Here is a 22707-nt window from a genome sequence, read left to right as displayed (position 1 = left end):
ATTCACAGGTATGGGCCCAGGTAAAAGTCCTCATTCATGCCATTGGCGCTTAAGCTGTCCAACTTTTCGATCCAATACAACTCTCTCTGACTCAGTTTCTTTGATAAGTCTCCACCCCTGTTTGATTTTTGAACTACCTCCAGCACAATAAATCTAAGTTGGGCAACAGTATGGCGATGCTCTGTAAAGTGCCTAGCAACAGGCAAGCGTATATTTCTTGTCCTGATGTTGCTTTTGTGCTTGTGACATCTCTCCTTGATCGCATAAGTCTCTCAAATTGATCTTGGAGCTTGTACTTGGATGTCTCACATAACTCCCCTTCATAATATTACTACAGTTACCACAATGTAGGCAGGCAAAAGGGCCACATTTCTTCCTCTCTAGAACAGTCTGTGGGTTTGGTTTCATTTTCTCAGCTTTAATTAGTACATCCCTGAAATTCCTACCTCTGTTGTAGAGGTTTTGGGAAAAGTTGTTTCAATTGCGTGTCGAGTTGTATTAGTTTCCAGTTCTTCTTGATTAGTCGTGTCACATGGTAACTTTGACTAGAATATTTAAGCGTGTAGAGGAATGAAATTTCTTTGGCCTTGGTTTTTTATTCAGAAGTTCCTCACGTGTTATACCCCCCGCTTTAGTCTTGGCTGCCTCGATCACTTTCTACGGATATCCTCTGTAGATATTTGTCGTTTTATCGTTTTCCAGACTCATTGTGGTATCGTCACAGACGATGCATTTCAATCTCAGGAATAGACTAAATGGGAAATTGTCCCTCAAGTGCCCAGAGTGTTGCTTCATACAGTGCAGAGAGTTATTCACATCGGTAGGTTTATGAAAAATGTTTGTTGCCAATAGTCCCTCTTTCAGTTCCAACTCCACATCCAGATAATGCAATTTTGGTTCACCCACCTCCATCGTGAAGTGTATCCGTTCATGAGCAGAATTGAGATATGTTAAGAACTCATCCAGATGTTCACCTCTCCAGATTACGAATACATCGTCAATGTATTGTTTCCAGACCCCTAACTTGGCTGACCAATGTGTGTGATTCAAGATGGATTCACTTTTTAGATATTACATAAAAAGATTAGCATATGCCGGGGCCAGTGGTTATAATAGTAGAGGGACGCGATTGGTCAGGTTCCTCAAGAATATGGATAATAGCAATTTGAATGGTCGCACTAAGGGGGATGTACCTGGTCAATATACCTGGAAGGGGCCTAATTCCATTGCCACGATGGATTATGTATTTGCAAACAATACTTGTCCGCTGGCAGCTACAGGGCTCCTGGTTAGAGATTTGTGTTGTAGTGATCACCACTCATTAGGTCTGACCCTGGAAGTGCTTGATACTCTGAAGGCATGTCAAGGTCAGCCTCGGTGTTCGGGGGTACAGGCTAACCAAGCTGGAATTATCATCCGTTGGAATGATAGGAACCTGTGTAAGGCTATTTATGCCTTGGGGGGCGTGGCTAGAAGGCCATGTAAATGGACGTGCTCCCGGAGGAGCTCCTGCTGATACGCCAACGATCCGGAATAAAAGTGCACATGGAACTGCATGCAACTCATGAAAATACTGGTGCATACTTGTAAAACCGTGAGGCTGGCCCGGAGCGCTTTGTTGAGTCGCTGAACACTGTAATTTCGAAGCACTGAGTCCTGGAAGATCGAGACGGCTCACTGAGGGAAAATCCAAGATGGACCGTGACTGACAGAGAGGCTTTGCAGCAAGACAGGTGTGCAGCGCTTGTGAGCACGGACGGACCGCACTGGGTGCTGGGGGAGAACAGCAGTGGAGACGGCGAACCCAACAACAACTGTGGGACACACAGGGTGTCCATTGGTGGCTGAACCCAGCATCCGAGGAAGCTGTCCGTCAGCATATGAGACATTGCCCAAGCACGGCCCAGCATATGAGACACTGCCCAAGCGTGGAGCCCCTAACACGGCGCTGATCAATTACTACGTAAGCGAGTAGATGCAGAAAGGGTGTAGAACCGGAGCATCAGGCACCCGGGAGATACAGTGTGGCGGTGGAACTCATGGCGATATAGTATCACACGAGGACCTAACTGTACAGGCAGACAAACACAGCAGACGTGGAAAAAGAACAAAATGCAACAGTCGCAGGTCGGATCAAACAGTGACCGAAGACGCTCGTTTCGGCCAGACAGGTATAAAACAGGATGCCCAGCGTTTGCAGGAGACACGGCTCAGTGCGCAATGCTTGACCATGGAGATACCAAATAAGCAGTAACAAGGGCGTCCATAAGACCGCAGAGAGCACAGAAGACCAGCGCACGATAGGGCAGGTACACTGGACAAACTGCCATGATAGTGGCATAAACGGAAACAACCCGGCTACGGCTGCAGAGACTTCAGTGGCTGGCCTGGAGTAACAAAAAAATGGTGCACTGCGCTTCCCCTTCCCATCTGGGAAGGTGCCAGTCGTGTGCACAGACGTGCACACACAAAATCTCACAGTGCCTGTACCAAAGTGGGCCGGAGGAACAAACCAAGGTACGGAGGGCTGCCACTGAGAGTGAGCCCAGCGCTCTGCCTGCCACAGTGGGGAGCCCAATGCACAAAGCAGAGTGAGCCAGAGCGGTGAGCAAAGGAGCGTTGCAAGAGGCAATAGGAGGAGGCAGTGGGTAGTAGGGAACAGGACTCCTTCCAGCAGAACAAAGGAACCGCCCGAGACTATAACCTGCAGAGAGGGGACCTGCGAGATGCAGACTGAAGAGTGGAAGTGTAAAGCCTTGCTGCAGCTGCAGGTGATGTTTTTCGGTACCAGGAGTTTGCAACGCCCTGCAGCTAAACTCGGGTGGGCCCAGAAGGGAACAAAGACAATTAGAGACCTGCATTAGGCAACGAGACACGGACGGGGTATCATCTGTATGCCTCACGTGTCCAACATATGTGCAGCACAAGAGCATAACACGTATAAATACCAGACAGAACCTGCTGACAGAAACAGAAGCATCGACAATCAGATCAAGAGCCAGGCAAAGCAAGACTGCCCCACGGAAATCCACAAAAACAATTGGCTTGTGCAAGGCAAAGGCACACTATGAGTGCCACGCATAGGCACCCATGAGTGGCAAGCCACGGTACAGCACACAACCGAGAAGAAAACGCAGTTGTCACCTGGAAGAACAGCAGCAAAGGAGGCATCCGACAGGGCTTCTAAGAAGTGGGACAAGGCCAAGCACCCGCCCAGAGCGAAACATCGCGCTCACAAACAGGAATCGGCTGGTCAGACACAAGGCCGGCACATGACGACGAACTCTTAAGAACGGAGGAGGTGATACGGCCCAACAAGGGCTGGTATACAAAGGCAACAGAAGTGGTAGCAGGCAGGAGACGTGGGAGAGCACATCCCACTCAAGGGACAATACAAATAGCACACGTAGACCCAAACCACAGCCTCCCTCTCGAACTACAGTTAACTACAGAACAGTTTTGAAGAGCCGAATATTACACCCTTGATAGCCCAAACAGAGGCACACAACAACATAGAGATGGCCGAGCAAACAGGCCAAGGCAAAAGTGAAACAATCCACGCTGGAGGAATATGCAAAAACACTGCAACCGACAGAAGGGGCGAGGAGCAAAGAGAAGACCCCACCCACAGATACTACCATGGAACGCAAAGATCAGCAGATCATGGAAGCGATTGCCGACCTGAAACTAACGTGGGAAACTAAACTGGAGTCAGCCATGGTCGAACTCAAGGCAGCACTGGAACTCAGAGTCGGCGCAGTCCAAGAGGAAGTGAATCTACTCAGACAAGATGTCAGGGTGTTGGTGGAGCGCACAGGCAAACTGGAAAAAGAAGTGACCCCAAATACAGCTGCATGTGTGTCCCATACATCGGAGATCCACATCCTGAAACAACACGTGAACAACCTCAAAAATAGAGTGGAAGAAGCGGAGGGACGTGCCTTGAGAAATAACATACGTATCGTGGGACTACCGGAAGGTGCAGAGGGATCAAACCCAATGGACTATGTCGAAACGATGTTGCTACAAGAAATAGGAGGAGGGGCGCTCACCCAAGGATTTGCAGTGGAAAGAGCACACAGAGCCTTAACAAGGAGGCCACCACCAGGAGCCCCCCCCCCCCCAAGACCAATAATCGCCAAAATCCTGAATTATCGAGATAGGGAGAAGATTCTAGAACATTTCCAGAAAGGTGGCAACATAGAAAGGGCATCACCGATTATTACAGTGTAGCCGGATTACACGCTCTTGGTGCAGAGAAGACGAATGAACTATGGGTCAGTGAAGAAAAGACTGCGAGAGGCGGGCTACAAATACATGTTGATGTACCCGGCGAAACTGAAGGTGTACCACAACAACAGGGCCCTGTTCTTTGACACCCCCGAATATAGAACAGAGTGGTTGGATGCCCAGAACTTCCCGTTGGAAATAGACAACCAGAAAAAAGACGGATCAGATAAGTAAGACGTAAGACAGCGGTTGCAGTATTCGATGTGCCGTAAAACCAGAGACTGGGACTTGAATATAAGACAGGGCGAAGCCAGCTGGGATAGCCATGAGATGGGTTGAATAAATAGATGTGTCCAAGCATGGTGCAAAATTGCAGGAGACTGGAGGGACTCGCTCTCACACCCCCATAGACAGTTTAGTAACTCCCTGCTGGGTTCTTGATATCGGTACCACAGAGAAAGGACCAAATGCGGGATAACCTGAGATCCAGGAATGGAGTTGTGCAACAGTTGGGAACGGGAAGGGCAGGGGGAGGGGAGGGAATTGTGAGGTGTGCAGTGAATTTCGTTGGGGAGACTAGGGGGCGGAGGGCTAGTTGGGGGGGGTTAATGTTGAAATTGACAGGGAACGAGCTTACATCCACGTCAAGCAAAATCGGAGAGAAGGACAAGGAGGGAGGGAGAAGGGATAAGATACAGAAGACAATGGGAGATCTGAGAATAGTAACCCGGAATGTCAGAGGCCTCAATAGGTACCTGAAGAGAAATAAGGTAATGTTGTACCTGAGAAGACAACAAGTGGATATATCCTGATTGCAAGAAACCCACCTCACCAAAGAGAAACAAGAGGTGGTTAAGAAAAAGCGGAGAGGGACCACCATAGGAGCAACGTACTCAGCATACGCCAGAGGGGTAATCATTTGGGTGGTGCCACATGTGCCCTTCCAGATGCTACAGGCCACGGTGGAGCCGGACGAGAGGATGGTAGTGATGTGGGGGCTGCTAGAGAACAGAGAACTGTGCATCATAAATACATATGCCCCTAACCAAGACACAGTGGCCTACTTTAAGACACTGGATAGTAAAATCAGTCTCCACATAGGAGGCGCGGTCATATGGGGCGGGGACTTCAATTGCACGCTAAATCCCAAAATGGACAGGTCAGATACAAAAGTAGATAAGCCCACCCCTGCAGCGAAAACGCTACTAGCCCTGCTGAGAGACTTTGGGCTGGAAGACATATGGAAGCAGCAACACCCGAATGATAGGCAATACCTCACACTATGCCGCCCCACACAACCTGTACACGAGACTGGATTACATGTTCGCCACTCCGGAACTTGTTGGGGAAATGACGGGTTCAGAATATAAGGCGAGAATATTATCGGACCACTCCCCTCTGTTCTGGCGTGGCGACATCAGCCCCCCAGATCCAGAATCCCAACATGGAGGCTTAGGGCCGAGGCATTAAAGGATACTGCATTCCGAGAGGACTTAAGGGAGGAGATAATTGGGAATTTTGAAAATAACACCGGAAGCGTGGAGTCAGAGGGAACCCTATGGGAGGCCTTCAAGGTGGTAGTGAGAGGGGCGGCCATATCTAAATCTAGAGGGCTCAAAGGGGGAATAGAGCGAGAGTTACAGGAGACAGAAAAGAAACTAGAAGTAATTATGAAAAGAGGGGGAACCTCACTGGAAGACGCCAAACAGGTGTGCCAATTACAACAAGCTTGTGGTGGGCTCTGGGAGAGGCTATGTAATCTGAATTATAAAAAATACATCGAAAGGCAACATGCAGGAGGGGGACAAACCGGGGAGGCTGCTCACATGGCTATACAAGAATGAGACACCAGGATCAGCAATTAGGGAGATAACGGGAGAAGAGGGCCAAGTCTGGAACACCCAGGAAAGAGTGAACAAGGGATTCCTTAGATTCTACAAACGCCTCTATGAAGATACAGGGGAGACCGCAGAGCAGGAGACTCAGGAGACGCTAGAAGACATAAGATTACCTAAATTGAATGAGGAAGACAGGGAGAACCTGGATACCCCAATCACAATAGAAGAATTAGAAACAGTGATAATACATCTGCCCACTAGCAAAGCCCTAGGGACAGACGGGCTCCCCAGTGAATTTTATAAAACGTATAGACAAGAGGTGCTCCCCCCGCTATTGGCAATGCTGAACGAGGCCTTTTTTGATAATGGGAGACTGCCGGAATCTCTGAGGAAGGCGGTAATTATTCCACTCCTCAAACCTGATAAACCAAGCACGGAATGCGGGTCGTACAAACCCCTATCTATGCTAAACCAGGATAGTAAAATTCTCACGGCCGTGCTGGCGAACTGACTGAAGAGGGTAATCAACAAACTCATACACCCCGATCAAACTGGATATGTCCCAGGCAAAAGCATTTCCGATAACCACAGAAGGCTCCACCACATCATAGAACAGGCAGAGGGCGACCCAAGTGAAATAGTAATAGTCTCGTTAGATACAGTGAAAGTCTTCGACTCCGTAAGGTGGCCCTGATGATAGCGGCCTTGAAAGAATACGGAATAGAACCAGGGTACCTGAGGTGGGTGAAAATGGTGTATAGTTCCCCAACAGCCAGGCTCAAAAGTGGAGCGATAATCTCAGACAAATGGCAACTCGGCTGAGGCACGAGACAGGGCTGTCCATGGTCCCCGATGCTGTATATCCTTGCACTAGAACCACTAGCGATCTGCCTGAGACAGCAGTACAAAGAAATAGGGGTCCACACTAAGGCGGGAGTGCATTTGATATCATTGTATGCGGATTATATGCTGCTATACCTGTGGTACCCAGAGGAAAACCTGCAATACATCTTGGAGGTGATGGAACGCTACGCGACTCGATTAGGCATAGCGGTGAACCCCAAAAAATCATGCATGTTTCCCCTGGGGAGGTACAAAGGAGTCCCACAGGAGAACTTACCTATCTTGCAGATAGCTTGGCAGACCAAAACATTCAGATACCTGGGGATTAATATATATCACACAATCGCAGACAAGCACAAATATAACATGGAGAGGGCAGTGGAAGGTATCAAGAACAGCATGGGGTTCTGGGCAAAGCTCCCCCTAGCCTTGGTGGGAAGGGCGGCCTTGCTCAAGATGGTGGTACTACACTTCTTCGCAAATATCCCATACATGTTGCCCAAACGCTTTTTCAGTAAGCTCCAAAGTTTATGTAGGGGTTTCTGTGGCACAACTCTAGAAACAGAGTAGCCCTATGGAAATTACAGAACACGTATGACAGAGGGGGCCTAAACCTGCCGAACTTTGAAATATACCGCTTGGCAGGGCAGCTACAATATGTCGCTAGGTGGCTATCGGAAGACGATACAGCAGAATCTAGATTGCTGAGGGGTGAATGCGACCCTTATTTCCTAAAAAGAACTGATATGGCTACCCAAACCAGAGCTGCATGGGTGATTGAGATTGCTGGAACTGGTTTGGAAGACGTGGCGCAAAGCATGCCGAACTGTGGGAAACCCGACCCCATGCTCCCCACAGGCATCGCTTGTGGCGCTACGTGGGGTGGATGAGCAACTGAGGAAAGGGATCCGCAAACACTGGGAGCCGGTAGGCCTAGCGACCTTAGGAGAAATATGGCAAGAGAGGAAGGCACTTGACTTCAAAACAATAGTGGACGAAAGTGGGGTACATTCGGGGCAAAATATCACATATACTAGAATAATTAAACGGGTGAAGGAAACGTGGTCCGAAGTAGAACTAGCAGAACAACCGGAAACTGGAATAGAAATAATGTACGATATTTCGGAGGGAGGGCACGAAATATCCTGGATCTATGAGCTGGTGATGTCTAGAGTGGGTAAGGAGTTGCTCCAATTGAGACGAGACTGGGAGGAGGAAGCGGGAGAACCAATGCAAGACTGTCAGTGGGAAAGAGCACACATATATCATGAAAAGGTGTCTAAGAATGCGAGGCTGCAGCAGATTCAGTTATACGTCGCCCATAGGGCATACATGACCCCCCAAAGGATCGCCAGATTCGGGAGTACGGGAGTACAAAAGTGCCCCAAGTGCACGGAGGTGGATGCTGGGATGATCCATATGTTTTGGGCGTGCCCGGAGGTGGGGAAATTCTGTGAGGAAGTCAAGCTACCACTATCCGAAAAGGGAATCAAGCTAGATGTGGAATCCGTATGGGCATGCATGATGGGGGGATTTCCAGACCACGCAACCTGAAACATATTTTCAAACTCAAGGACCTGGCCTACATCCTGGCCAAAAGGAGAATAGCTACGGGCTGGAAAGCAGCCCACAGACCCAGATTAGAGGTTTGGAGGAACGACCTCCTGAAATGGGCAAATGCCAAGACAGTAGCTTGGTATGAGGCAGCCAGCAGAGGGGAGGATGCTGAAGTGGGACCTCTGATAGCATGGAGACAACCACATTGTCGAGATCCTCCGATGCCGTATCCAGTGAACATGACACGTCTGAGAACGGCGATGGGGATTAACCCCAAGGGAAGGGAAATCCAAGGAACTGAGGTGGAAGCTTGAGTTAAAAGTGGGGGGGGGGAAGACAGCAATAAATAATATATAAGTGTATGATAAGAAGCTTGAACCTGGAAATGTCAGGTGTGTTGGTTATGTTTTGTTTGTAGTAAAAATCAATAAAATTTATTTTAAAAAAAGGTTATTTATGCCTTGGGGTTTTGAGTGGAGATGAAATCGAAAGATTGGATTAAGAATTTAGCCACATCGACTGGTAAGTGCTGTATCAGGCAGTATACGGCATGTACTAAAAGTAATAATCCGTATGACCCAGCGGTTCGGGGCGTTAAGCGTATTATGCGAAGAGACATAAGAAGGATTAATGTCTCAATCTATTCTAAGGAAGTTAAGAAAGCAAAGATAGATAAGATTAAGAATGCCTATAGGGAACGATATAAGCGATGGAAATGTTCCATTAAAAATTAAAGATGGCAAGAGATGATTGTTGTCCTGAGTAAGAGAAATTATGAGGAAGCATGGAGGCAGCTAAATAAAGCTAAGGCTGATAATAAGGAGAAGACCCTTAATCCCATCCAGGAAAGGGAATGCGTAGAACATATCAATAAGACTAATGGCGCGGGTACTTTTCCTTTGCCATCTACCTTTTGTTTGCAAGGGTGGCATTTGAATATAAGTGAGGGTTCTATAGAGAAAAAGATCTTGAAATTAAATAACTCTAGGGCGCCTGGCCCTAATGGCCTTGCCAACACAGTATTGAAATTGAATCCCTGTATTTGGGCTAAATTATTAAAAATACTTTATAATAGAGTTTGTTCGACACAATGCATCCCAAGATCATGGCAACAGGCACTATTGGTGCTAGTTTACCAAAAGGGTAAGCGGATTTCACCAGTGAATTATAGGCTCCTTTCCCTGTTAGACTCTACAGGAAACATTTTTCGGTCATTTGTTTTAGAAGCCTTGCAAAAATGGATGGATACCCTTTATACCCTTTATAGGGAAGCATCGGCCACTGGAGGGAGTGCCCTTTATTCCATATTTGTGGATTTTAGGGCAGCCTGTGATGGGGTTTGTAGGCAAGAATTGTGGGCCAAGATGGAGCACTGGGGATGTCCAGGATGGTCCTAGATGGTTGCTCAGTGTATTAAAAGGATTGCATTACGAGACATCGGTACGTGCAAGGATGGATGATAAGGGGGACCTTCGGCACCCATGCTTACTAGTGTAGGGGTTAAGCAGGGATGCACATTGGCGCCCCTACTTTATTATATTTATACGGCGGATCTTCCGTTAATAATTACTCAAACTCGGGGCTGTTTTCCAAAAATAGGGGCCCGTTTGATACTGTGTATGTTATATGCTGATGATCTCGTTATGTTTAACTTTACTTTCAGTGGAATGAAGGTTATGTCAGAGAAACTAATTGAATACACGATTGCCAATGATCTGATTATAAATATGGAGAAAACCAAGTTGATGATTGTGGGAGCGAAATCAATTAAATGTCCTGTTTTTCCACTAGTTTAGGAGTACTCGAGAGGGTTGTTAAATACCCCTATCTGGGATTGGATATGAGTCCCTCGAGAGCCTTTATATGTATTAAGGAAACTAAGAGACTCAGTGCAAAGCAACATTTAAAGTTAATACGTAAATTTGCATCACAGACTGTGGCAATAAGACCCGAGGCAGTGGGCCAATACCGCCCCAGGTAATGCCTACGGGGCCGTAGTAACGAAGCCCTGGGGGCATTACCGTGGGTGGTATTGTCCCGCTGCCGAGGGTCTTATAGCCATTAGTACCCCGGCCTCCCGTTAGACCGGGGTATTGATTTTTTTCTGTTTCAAAACGCTGCCGCGTTTCGAAACAGAAAATAAGAAAAAAAAAATGGCTGCCGGGAAAGGGAACACATAGTCCGTTTTGCCTTTCCATGGCAGCCATCAGTAGCAGACGCGCTGGGAACAGAAGTGTTTCCAGTGCGTTCGCTCCCAAGAAAAGAAGAAAAAAGAAGTCAAGTGGGGCTGGGAGGGTGGGGAGGGGATAGTTTGCGGGTTTGTTTGGAGGAAAAGGAAAACGTATCTGAGTCCCCGGCGGGGGACGAAGGCAGCCTCCAGCCATGGGAAGGCTCGGGGCGGGGATTGCCACGCTTCGAGCTTCCTCATTGGCTAAGGGGCTGCCACGCTCCTCGCCGGGAACAGAGTACCCGGCACGCACGGGACGCACTAACGTACACAAGAATACCGTGTGGTATGGCTCGGAAAAGAGCCAATCCATACATAGTATTCCCGGTGTACAGCGCGCACCGGGTACTAATGCGGGTTATTGCTTAGATGGTATTATTGTACTGTACAAACAATGTTTTAGTCCAATGGTACTTTATGGATTGGATGCTCTTGCCATTGAAGATTTGCAATCGCTTCACAGAATCGAAGGATATTTCTGGAAAACGGTCCTCAGTCTGCCAAGGTCAATGCCTATGGAATATCTTAGACTTGAGTTAGGCTTGTTATCACGTAAGGGTCTGGCTATTATGAGGCAGGGTGTACTATACTTAAAAAAGAATACCTTTCCCCAATGTGAATTGCTTTCAATGTTGGCAAACATACCGGATTGTATGCTAAAAGTTGAAAGCAGGGATTTTGATAATTGGGCCTAGGAAAAATTGTCTGGAAACCGGACTTTAGACGTGGCACCTGCTTTGAAGTTCTGAAGCGTTTATATAAAAAGAAGCTATGCTTACGGGACTGGACTGAGAATTATGACCATCTGTATAGTCTACGGTCTCATGCTGAAGTGCTTAATGTTACACACATATATCTCAAGGCGCAAAGATATATTATGTGTTGTCCAAGTTCTGCCTTGAGAATGTTTTTGTTAAAGATTAGGACTAACCAGTTGCCGACATTGATGAACCTTGGGCCAAGCTATAATATCTCCCGCAAAGAGCGCACATGTCAGAAATGTAAAAGTAATAATATTTTGGAATCCGCTAGACATTTATTCACAGAATGTGCAGGGTAAGCGCCCACTATAATAGAGATCATTAGGTGTTTTGTATATAATATCAAGTTTATCAAGTCGGATCCCTTTTGGACATAGTGCTTGAACTCTGGAAATGGTAGGAAACATTTTGCATTGTTTAGACTATGGAAAATGATGTTGAAATTATTGCTGAGGGTACAATTTTAGTAACATATGGTATATATTACGGCTGCTTACCTAGGCAGGGATGCTTATATAAGCAGGCCCATGCAGTTTGACTATGGGAGTGTTTTAATATGTAAGCTGGTACTTGTAGTTTAATTTATTATTTATGATATTAAGATTAATTGTTAATACATTGTGCCATATAGGGATTTAATGAATATAAATGAATTACAGTGCTGTTGATATAATGGTTTCGATGTGATGTGTTTAAAATGATTGTATGAATTTTAATATGCAGTACTATTGGCATTTTGTATTTGTACTGACTAATAACTATTGATGTTTTTCCTTTTGTGTAAAAATGCGTTGGAATTGCTAATTGAATGTTTGTGAAAGTTGAATTACTGTATACAAATAAATAAATAATAATAATAATTCTGTTCATGAACAGATATACTTCACGATGGAGGTGGGTGAACCGAAATTGCATTATCTGGATGTGGAGTTTGAACTGAAAGAGGGAGTGTTGACAATGAACATTTTTCATAAACCATAGCGATGTGAATAACTCTCTGCACTATATGATCCAACACCCCAGGCACTGGAAGGACAATTTGCCATTTGGTCAATTCCTGAGATTGAAACGCATCATCTCCGATGATACCACACTGAGTCTGGAAAATGATAACATTACTAATAAATATCTACATAGAGGATACCCCAAGAACAAATGAAATTCTATTCCTCTACACGCTTAAATACTCTAGCCAAAGTCACCATGTGACACGACTAATCAAGAAGAACTGGAAACTAATACAACTCGACATGCAGTTAAACAACTTTTCCTAAAACCTCTTATAGCATACAAGTGAGGTAGGAATTTCAGGGACATACTAATTAAAGGTGAGAAAATGAAACCAAACCCACAGACTGTTCTAGCGAGGAAGAAATGTGTCACTTTTGCCTGTCTACATTGTAGTAACTGTAATAATATTATGAAGGGGAGTTATGTGAGACATCCATGTACAGGCTCCAAGATCAAATTGAGAGACTTCGCTACATGTGAATCAATATCAGTGTTATATGGTTTGAACTGCCTATATGTCATCTTCTATGTTGGACAAACTGCCAGAAAGATCAAGGAAAGATGTAACGAGCACAAAAGCAACATCAGGACATAAAATATACGCTTGCCTGTTGCCAGGCACTTCACAGAGCATCGCCACACTGTTGCCCAACTTAGATTTATTGTGTTGGAGGTAGTACAAATATCAAACAGGGGTGGAGACTTATCAAAGAAACTGAGTCAGAGAGAGATGTATTGGATCGAAAAGTTGGACAGCTTAAGTCCCAATGGCAGGAATGAGGACTTTTACCTGGGCCCATACCTGTGAATCACATGGGATGATTAAATTCAGATCGTAACTACCATGTTGAGAATGGGAGTATGACATATATCTGTGCCAATCATGTCCTAGAGATCAATTACAATCAAAACTGTGTGTCCACTTTTTATCAGAAATATGGCCTGATGGCTTATGGGTGTGCCGACATGGACTTTGTCAAATTCTGAGAATTTGGTTGCATCTGGGCATGAGCTAATGTATTAAGTAATTTCAAGATGTAAAATGGTTGGACCAACGGATGTATTAGGGGAGACTTGAAATGTATATATTATGAAGGTCTCTGACATATGTCAGACCGTATATATTGTGAACATGCTACCCTATCAACAACCACTCACCTGGAGCGGACATTGAATTCCATCTTGGAATATAGCTCATTGGGTAAACAAATGTTCTCGAGACCCTTATTATTTTGTCTGCAGATTGACACACAAACTCACTTCAGACCTACTTGATTTTGACGTATCTATTAGAGACACTGTTCAGGTCTTTCTAAACCTATCTAGTAGGGTTGGGAACATCACACTCGTTGCAAGACATGGTGGGAGCAGTGATAAATTCCCACAATTCATCGCCAGATAACCGCAACCACATCTGTGCGGTATACTTGTTTACATATGACTTCATCACATGTGTACGTGGTGATGACGCTGCACATAAAAGCCCTTTTTTTCTCCATCCGCGCTTTGTCGTGGTGGAGATTAGGGAGCTGTCACAAGCATTCAGCAAGTAGACTCGTCTGGCCATAATGGAACACATAGCAAGAGTCAGACTATTGGAGACTTTAAAATGTATGATAAACTCGCTGATTTTATTGAATTGAGGTATTTGGAGCACCGTACACACAGCGCAAACACTGGTTGAGTAATGGAGAGTCTCTGAGACGGGTGCATCCGGCATATTGACGCCATTACTTTTTTCTTTTTTAACTTTAGTTTTTATTGGCATTTTAACTGACACAGTCAACAATAAAGACATTTTGAATACTTCATTAAATAATGTCATCCTTCCACCCCCGATCCAATCGTCAGCATTTTGTTGCAGCATTAAAAGATTATACATTCTACCACCTCGGGGGTCGTGACACATGAATCGTTCAAAAACAACGTTTGTTTGACTTCACATTAATTCAGCACTGGATTGGCTCCCTCCGCCTGACCTAGAGCTATGGTAGGCTGTGTTTTTCTTCTTCCTCAGTGAATAGGTATTGACACCTTACATCCTTGCCATTAGCTGGCCCCATTCCTCCAAATAGGACCCCAAGTCATTGTTAACATTGGCCGTCAACTTTGCCATCACCATAATATTGCATAGTTTCTGGTCTCATTCCATTCTTATGGGGGCCCTCCCCGCCCTCCATTTCTGTGCCATAGCCAATCTCAGCATGGCCTCACATACCCTTAGCAGCCAGTATTCCTCACGGTCTTTGGCCGGGATTCCAGCAGCATCTGGAGGGGGTTCATGCTCAACTGGATCTCTGAATATTCCTTAATCCAGCTGAGAAGTTCCTGCTAGAAGATGTGTATTTTAGGTCAGTGCCACCACGTGTGTGAAAGGGAACCCACCTGACTACAGCCCCTGGGGCACATGGGGGAGGCCCTTGGAAAAATAAATGAAATCTTCAATGGGTCTCTGTGCCACCCTTGTAGCATCTTAAAATTGTGTTCCATGGATGAGGTGCACAGGTTACCATGGAAAGGTATCTGGAACATTTTTGTCCAGACCTCATCTGTAATCTCCTCCACTGCAAGCTCCACCCAAAACCTTTTAAATGTACATCTCCCCACCACTGGGGTTGATACCAAGAATGTATATATGCTCGAAGGGGAGCCCTTGTGGGAAGTAGATGCATCTAACCATTTCTCAAAGGGGGTGAGATCTCGGGAGACTCAGGCTAGCCACTTCGCGTCAGTAAACATCCCCTTTTGTCATGATTCGTTGTTTCAGCCCCTTCTAGACTACATGGTCCATAAGACATTGCTACATTCCCTCTAAGATACACTCAACATGGCCGACATTAGTGCGTGAGTACCGCTCTAACGTTTTCAAGAGTTCGCCAGTTCCTTGAAAAGAGACACGCCCCTGCAGCGCTTCGCGTCTCAACGCTAAACTTCCGAACTTCGGCAAGTGTGGTCGTACTTTCCTGTGCTCTTACCTTACTTCCCAGGTTCTATAGTCCTCCTCTATCCTAGCCATCTTGAGCGCTCTCCTTTTCTAGGGCCTTCCGCCCGTGGCGCTCGCTCCTTACCTTGTTGCATTCTGGTTCCTCCCTGGCTTCCTTCCTCCCGGGGACCTTTGTTACTCGTGCTCCTTCCTGGAATTGAACGCAGACTCCATCGGTCAGACTCACCTGCACACTGGCGACAGAGGATACGCGACCGTGTCTCTACAAGTTCCAATCTGTCCGGAAAAAGGAAAATACCCAGTCCAAGACTTACGAAGACAAACAGGTGAGATTTCAGGCAAAGTGTGACAGTTTGAGACACCAGGGATTGAATATTGATTCTACAATGGAAACAGCTGTCCAAGACCTCATGAGAGGTATGCAAGAACTGACAACTGAAGTACAGAACTTAAAGGCTGAAAATGCAGCCGTGAAACAACTCGTACTCTCCAGGGATTCGGCCTTCCAAGAAAGTGCCATAGTAGGGGGTATTGTGGACAAATACGATGGAACCACCAATGCCTTACGTTCCTTCCTCGACTCGTGTTTGGTGCATTTTACCTTCAAACCCTACTACTTCTCAACACCCAGAGCCAAGGTTGGCTTTATAATTTCCCACCTTTCAGGAAACGCATTGGCCTGGGCAACACCCCTAGTTAATGCAGGGGACCCACTCCTGGACAACTATGAAGGATTTGTAGATGCCTTTAAAACTATGTTTGATCGACCTTAACAAGTTTACAGTGCTCAAGAGAAGCTACTGGAGTTTCAACAAGGTTCTCAGGATATGTTGTCATACGTCACCCTTTTCAAACAATTGGCCAAGGAGGCTGATTGGGCTCCGGAAGCCTGTTTCACGCTGTTTCGCCGTAGATTGAACGACGAAATCAAGGATGAACTAGCCCGGGTAGCCCGCCCAAGCTCGTTCCAGGCTTTACTGGACTTGTCATTGCAAATTGATTTCCGCATCCAGGAAAGAAGGTCTGAAAAGAAAAAGACACTTTCCCTGCCAACAAAGGCCCCCTTGGAATACACTAGTAGTAAGAAGACGACTCCCAGTCCCCAGCCAGATCCTGAGCCAATGCAACTTGGCTCCTTACAGGGCCCTATTGGAATTGATACAGTGCTATGTATGAATCGTGCATCAGACAAACACCTAGTGAGAAATTGCCCAATAGCTCCTCCCAGGCGTTCATGAAATGCCAGCTCCTGATCTTGAACAGAGCCCAGCTTCGGGAGAAAGATTCATGCTCCATGTCTTCTCCAAGCAAAACCTGTCAACCCACAAACAGTCTGGTGATTCTTCAAGTGTTTCTGTCAGTGACCAAAGATGAAACATATCCTGTCCTGGCCCTGGTAGACTGTGGATCAATGGGCATATTCCTTGACCATGATTGGGCCCAGAAACATCATATTCCCCGGAAGATCAAGGACATCATCCAGGCGGTCGAAGGTATCGATGGAAGTCCGTTATCTTCAGGACCCATAACCCAACAAACCACTGAACTGTTATTGACTATAAACAACCACCAAGAGATGCTACACTTCGACATAATAAAGGCTGCTCATTATCCGATGGTACTAGGCCTGCCCTGGCTTCAAAGACACAATCCGTATATTAACTGGACCGCGGGTTTCTTGTTCCTAGGATCAGAGTATTGTCTTTTGCACGGTCTGATTCAAAGGGCTCAACCCTATTTCCTGGAACCCCAGGAGACTAAGAATCCACCTATTAGTGTGTCTAAAGTCACCCAGATACCTGAGCCTTACCAACAATTCTCGGATGTATTCTCTTCGGATATTTTTCAAGCGTTACCTCCCCACAGACCCGAAGACTGTGCCATTGAAACAGACGACTCTGCAGTCATACCATTCAGAAGGATGTTCATACTTTCAGAACCTGAGAAGAGAGCCCTACGTGAATACTTGGACACTAATCTATCCAACGGAACCATTCACCCGTCGAAATCCCCTGCAGGAGCATCCTTATTCTTTGTGCCAAAGAAAGATACTAAGGAACTTAGACCCTGCCTGGACTACAGGGGGCTCAACCAATGCACTCGAAAGGACCGTTATCTGCTACCACTCATCTCAGATATCCTAGAAGCGGTCCGTGGAGCTGTGATTTTGACCAAACTTGACCTACGAGGAGCCTACCATCTGATCCGCATAAGAGAAGGTGATGAATGGAAAACTGCCTTCAGGACACCCTTTGGGCATTTCGAGTACTTAGTAATGCCTTTCGGGTTATCTAATGCACCAGCAGTCTTTCAATGGTTCATGGATAGAGTGTTCTCCGACATGCTGTTCCTCTTTGTCATCATTTATCTGGACGACATCCTAATCTACTCCAGGAACCCAACAATACATCAAGAACATGTACAATGGTCCTACAACGTTTACGAGAGAATAATCTACTCGCCAAACCAGAGAAATGTATCTTTCACGTTTTTACTGTTCGTTACCTGGGATTTATCCTAGGTCCTCAAGGAATTGAAATGGATCCTGCCATGGTCGACTCAATCCTATCATGGCCCAGGCCCACATCAGTAAAACAGATACAGTCCTTCCTGGGTCTTGCCAATTTTTATCGGAAATTCATTCCTACCTTTTCTGCTATTGTACAGCCCATAGTCGCCTTACTAAAGAAAGACGTTCCTTTCAACTGGACTAAAGACCAAGAATCGGCCTTCCACGAGTTAAAACAAAGATTTACTCTCAAGTGCCCATCCTGGCACAACCTGACATAGACAAACCCTTCCTGGTGGAAACAGATGCCTCGGATTACGCCATAGGAGCTGTTCTGAAACAAGAATTAGAAGACAAAAAAGAACATCCCATCGCCTATCTTTCTCGAACTCTAAATCCCAGTGAAACACATTACTCTGTTTTGGAGAAGGAGTTGCTTGCCATCCGACAGGCATTTACCGAATGGCGGCATCTGCTCTTGTGGGGCCAAATATCCGATTCAAGTCAGGCCTGATCGCCGGAATTTACAAATTCTTCAGTCTTTAGAGTGCAGAAACAGTCGTCATGCTCGCTGGGCTTTTTTTTTGTGCTCAATATCAGTTCCAGATGAAGCATGTCCCTGCAGTGACAAACATTATTGCTGACGCCTTGTCCAGACGACCTGACAATGAAACAGAGGAAACCTGTTCCCTTCCAAAGATGTTTCCCGATTCCGTCTTTATTGCCCAGGCAAATTCCTTATTGGATAATATTCACTCTGCAACACCTTCATCAGATCTCTGGAAGGAATTCCTTGATGTTGCGTAGCAATTCTGATTGTGTACGCATGCGCGGGCCGCATCGAGGCTCGCGCATGCGCATATAGCATTAAAGGCGGTGCGCCGGCAGTTTGCGCCGGCGACCGGAGCAGACACACGTCTCCGGCGTCATCTCTCTGTGTGCCTGCCTGCATGCGTGAGTGTGTGTGTGAGTGAGGCCCCGGCACGCCCTAAGGCCCATAACACTGGCGACGAGGGCAGACACAGAGCCATCCTCTGCTCCGACGACATCGGAGTGAAGGAACGCTACTGTGTGTGTATCGATCGGATGCACACGGACCCACGCGTACGGCCGGTGGCCATTTTCTTTCTCTTCTCTACACGCGGATTGCAGTGGTTGCGGCCCGAGAGGGTGCTCGTGCGCCATCTGCCTCCGGCACTGCTCCAGAGCAATTTTTGGAACCACCACAGCCCAGACAACACATGGTTGTGGTAAGGACAAGAAAGAGGGTGTGAAAGCACTCTGAAGGTCACCAGTTACCTCAACTCCTACCAGACAAGGATCACTGTGAGTACACAATGGGGGAAGAAGGAGAGGAAGAAGATAATGCTGTCGCCCCAATACCTCGCAGAATGCACAGTACTCTAGCTCCTATGCCTGAATTTGATACCACAGGCCCCCCATCCAAGTTAGGGCCGAAGTGGATCACATGGGTCAAGAAGATGGAAATGTTTTTCAGAGCCTCGGGGGAAACGGAAGATGAGGCGAAGATTGCCATCATGGTCTATTCTGCAGGGACGGAGGTTCAACGCATATATGACACTCAACATTCCAGCAGCGAATTATGATGCGGTCAAGCAAGCCTTCCGTGACCACTTCCTTCCTATGGCGAATGTTGACTTTGACAGGTTTGTCATGGGCGCTGAGAAACAACTGGAAGAGGAATCATTGGACCAGTTTTGCGCTCGTCTGAGACAACTAGCGAGCTCCTGCAGATGGGTCAACGAGGAAGAAATGGTTCGCAACCAACTGCTGAAAGGTTGCTGCTCAGGGAAACTGAGGAGACAAGTGCTAAGAGAACCTAGACTGACTCTGCAGCAAATTCTGGACATGGGGAGAGCGTACGAACTGGCGGAGGCAAGAGGGGCGAAAATGGACGCTGCTACACGCTCCAGGGAGGAGGAAGAGGCATATGCAATAGGAAGTTCGGCCATGGGGAAGGCAAGATGGACACCGAAGAGAAGCGAAGGGCCCACAACGCAAGGGAATGTCTCATCGTGCTCATACTGTGGATACGATCTGCCACATGCGGGAGAGTGCCCAGCAAAGTCGAGGACCTGTGGTCGATGCGGCACACCGGGACACTGTGCGCGAATGTGCAGGGCAACGACACCAGTTACAGTTTTGAGAGGACCAGAGAGAGTTGGCAGGGGTGTCGCTGGAAGAGTAAGGGGGTGTGTCCTCTGTCGAACAAGGAATGCAAGATCTCAATATCGCGGAAGAGGAGGAAGAAGATGAAGAAATATTTTTCATCTCAAGCATTGCGCAAGGCCCTGGGGACCGTCGACAACCCAAATGCACCGTCAACATTAGCGAGATGCCAACTCCGGTCCTCCCGGACTCTGCAGCAAATTCTGGACATGGGGAGAGCGTACGAACTGGCGGAGGCAAGAGGGGCGAAAATGGACGCTGCTACACGCTCCAGGGAGGAGGAAGAGGCATATGCAATAGGAAGTTCGGCCATGGGGAAGGCAAGATGGACACCGAAGAGAAGCGAAGGGCCCACAACGCAAGAGAATGTCTCATCGTGCTCATACTGTGGATACGATCTGCCACATGCGGGAGAGTGCCCAGCAAAGTCGAGGACCTGTGGTCGATGCGGCACACCGGGACACTGTGCGCGAATGTGCAGGGCAATGACACCAGTTACAGTTTTGAGAGGACCAGAGAGAGTTGGCAGGGGTGTCGCTGGAAGAGTAAGGGGGTGTGTCCTCTGTCGAACAAGGAATGCAAGATCTCAATATCGCGGAAGAGGAGGAAGAAGATGAAGAAATATTTTTCATCTCAAGCATTGCGCAAGGCCCTGGGGACCGTCGACAACCCAAATGCACCGTCAACATTAGCGAGATGCCAACTCCGGTCCTCCCGGACTCTGCAGCAAATTCTGGACATGGGGAGAGCGTACGAACTGGCGGAGGCAAGAGGGGCGAAAATGGACGCTGCTACACGCTCCAGGGAGGAGGAAGAGGCATATGCAATAGGAAGTTCGGCCATGGGGAAGGCAAGATGGACACCGAAGAGAAGCGAAGGGCCCACAACGCAAGAGAATGTCTCATCGTGCTCATACTGTGGATACGATCTGCCACATGCGGGAGAGTGCCCAGCAAAGTCGAGGACCTGTGGTCGATGCGGCACACCGGGACACTGTGCGCGAATGTGCAGGGCAATGACACCAGTTACAGTTTTGAGAGGACCAGAGAGAGTTGGCAGGGGTGTCGCTGGAAGAGTAAGGGGGTGTGTCCTCTGTCGAACAAGGAATGCAAGATCTCAATATCGCGGAAGAGGAGGAAGAAGATGAAGAAATATTTTTCATCTCAAGCATTGCGCAAGGCCCTGGGGACCGTCGACAACCCAAATGCACCGTCAACATTAGCGAGATGCCAACTCCGGTCCTCATAGATACTGGGGCGTCCGTCTGCGTACTTGCAACAAAACATTACAATGCTCTTCCTGGCCCACCAAGGCTGACGAATTCCACAGCGCGAATCTACCCATTCGGAGGGGATACACCTCTTCCCATCCAAGGAGTGTTTGTGGCCCCGGTCTCTCATGGTCAAAACAGAATAAAGGCGAGGTTTTTCGTCACCAGCGTAAGCCCACATTCCCTCCTAAGCTGTGCCGCGTCAGAAGTGCTAAACATTGTACACTTCACTCTTGCTGTGTATTTCACCGATCTGGACCGCCTACTACAGCGTTTTGAGAAGATATTCACTGGTATTGGAAAACTCAAGGCAGAGCCCATACGGCTGCACATAGATGAGTCTGTGAGGCCGACTGCGCTTAAACATCGCCGCATCCCTTTTCATCTCAGGGAACAAGTTGTGAAAGAGCTACAGTCACTGGTGGACAAGGACATTATCGAAAGGGTAGATGGACCCACTCCCTGGGTCTCCCCAATTGTGGTGGCCCCGAAGCCGAAACACCCAGGGGCAGTACGCATCTGCGTAGATATGAGGCTGCCCAATGTAGCGATCAAACGTGAACGCCATCTCACACCGACCCTAGATGACATCGTCGGAGAGCTCCATGGAGCTAGGGTCTTCTCGAAGCTAGACCTAAAGTCAGGCTACCACCAGTTGGAACTCCACCTCGAGTCCAGGTACATTACGACCTTTACGACCCATGAGGGGTTGTATCAATACAAAAGACTTAGCTTCGGGATCTCGTCCGCAGCAGAGGTCTTTCAGAATGCCATCAGGGGGGCACTGTCAGGACTCAAAGGGGTCATTAACATGTCAGATGACATCCTAGTTTTTGCAAAGTCAGAAGCGGAACACTTGAAGCGCCTCGAGTAAACCCTGGAGAGACTGTGCAGTGTCGGCTTAACCCTACACAAGGAAAAATGCGAATTTCTGAAGGACAGGCTTGAATTTTTCGGATTTATATTTCATGCTGTAGGGATTTCCCCGGATCCTGAGAAGGTAAAAGACATCCGAGATGCATCCCCACTAGCGCCCCCAGCCGAAGTAAGAAATTTCTTAGGGATGGTCAATTTTTGTGGCCGTTTTATCTGAGATCTAGCCTCCCTATCAGAACCACTGAGGGCGCTCACCAGAAATGATGTGGCGTGGACATGGACAGGGAAGGAACAAAGAGCGTTCACCGCCATCAAACATGCCCTGTCGGAGCAAGAAACAATGGCATACTTCCACCCCGGTCGCGAGTCGGAGATCGTAGTTGATGCCAGCCCGGTAGGGCTGGGAGCAGTCCTCATGCAAGCAGACCAGCAAGGGACCATGAGGCCCATC

At 47.3% G+C, this 22707-nt stretch overlaps 1 protein-coding gene across 6 annotated transcripts in view; it reads left to right on the top strand.

Moving 5' to 3' along the window:
- The window catches only part of SNED1 (sushi, nidogen and EGF like domains 1), a 3218914-nt gene that overhangs the window by 3044581 nt on the left and 151626 nt on the right, over positions 1–22707 (top strand). Inside the window, exon 20 of one of the 6 annotated variants that reach the window (XR_011276038.1) lies at positions 12333–12784. The exons of the other annotated variants lie outside the window; for them this stretch is intronic. The gene's annotated coding sequence lies outside the window, so the exon portion shown is untranslated. The remainder of the gene's footprint in view (positions 1–12332; positions 12785–22707) is intronic. 6 annotated transcript variants of the gene reach the window in all.

Source organism: Ambystoma mexicanum, chromosome 10 (assembly GCF_040938575.1).
Source record: "Ambystoma mexicanum isolate Mex_15411 chromosome 10, UKY_AmexF1_1, whole genome shotgun sequence".
Lineage (NCBI taxonomy): Eukaryota > Metazoa > Chordata > Amphibia > Caudata > Ambystomatidae > Ambystoma > Ambystoma mexicanum.
This window is presented reverse-complemented; position numbering and strand designations above follow the sequence as displayed.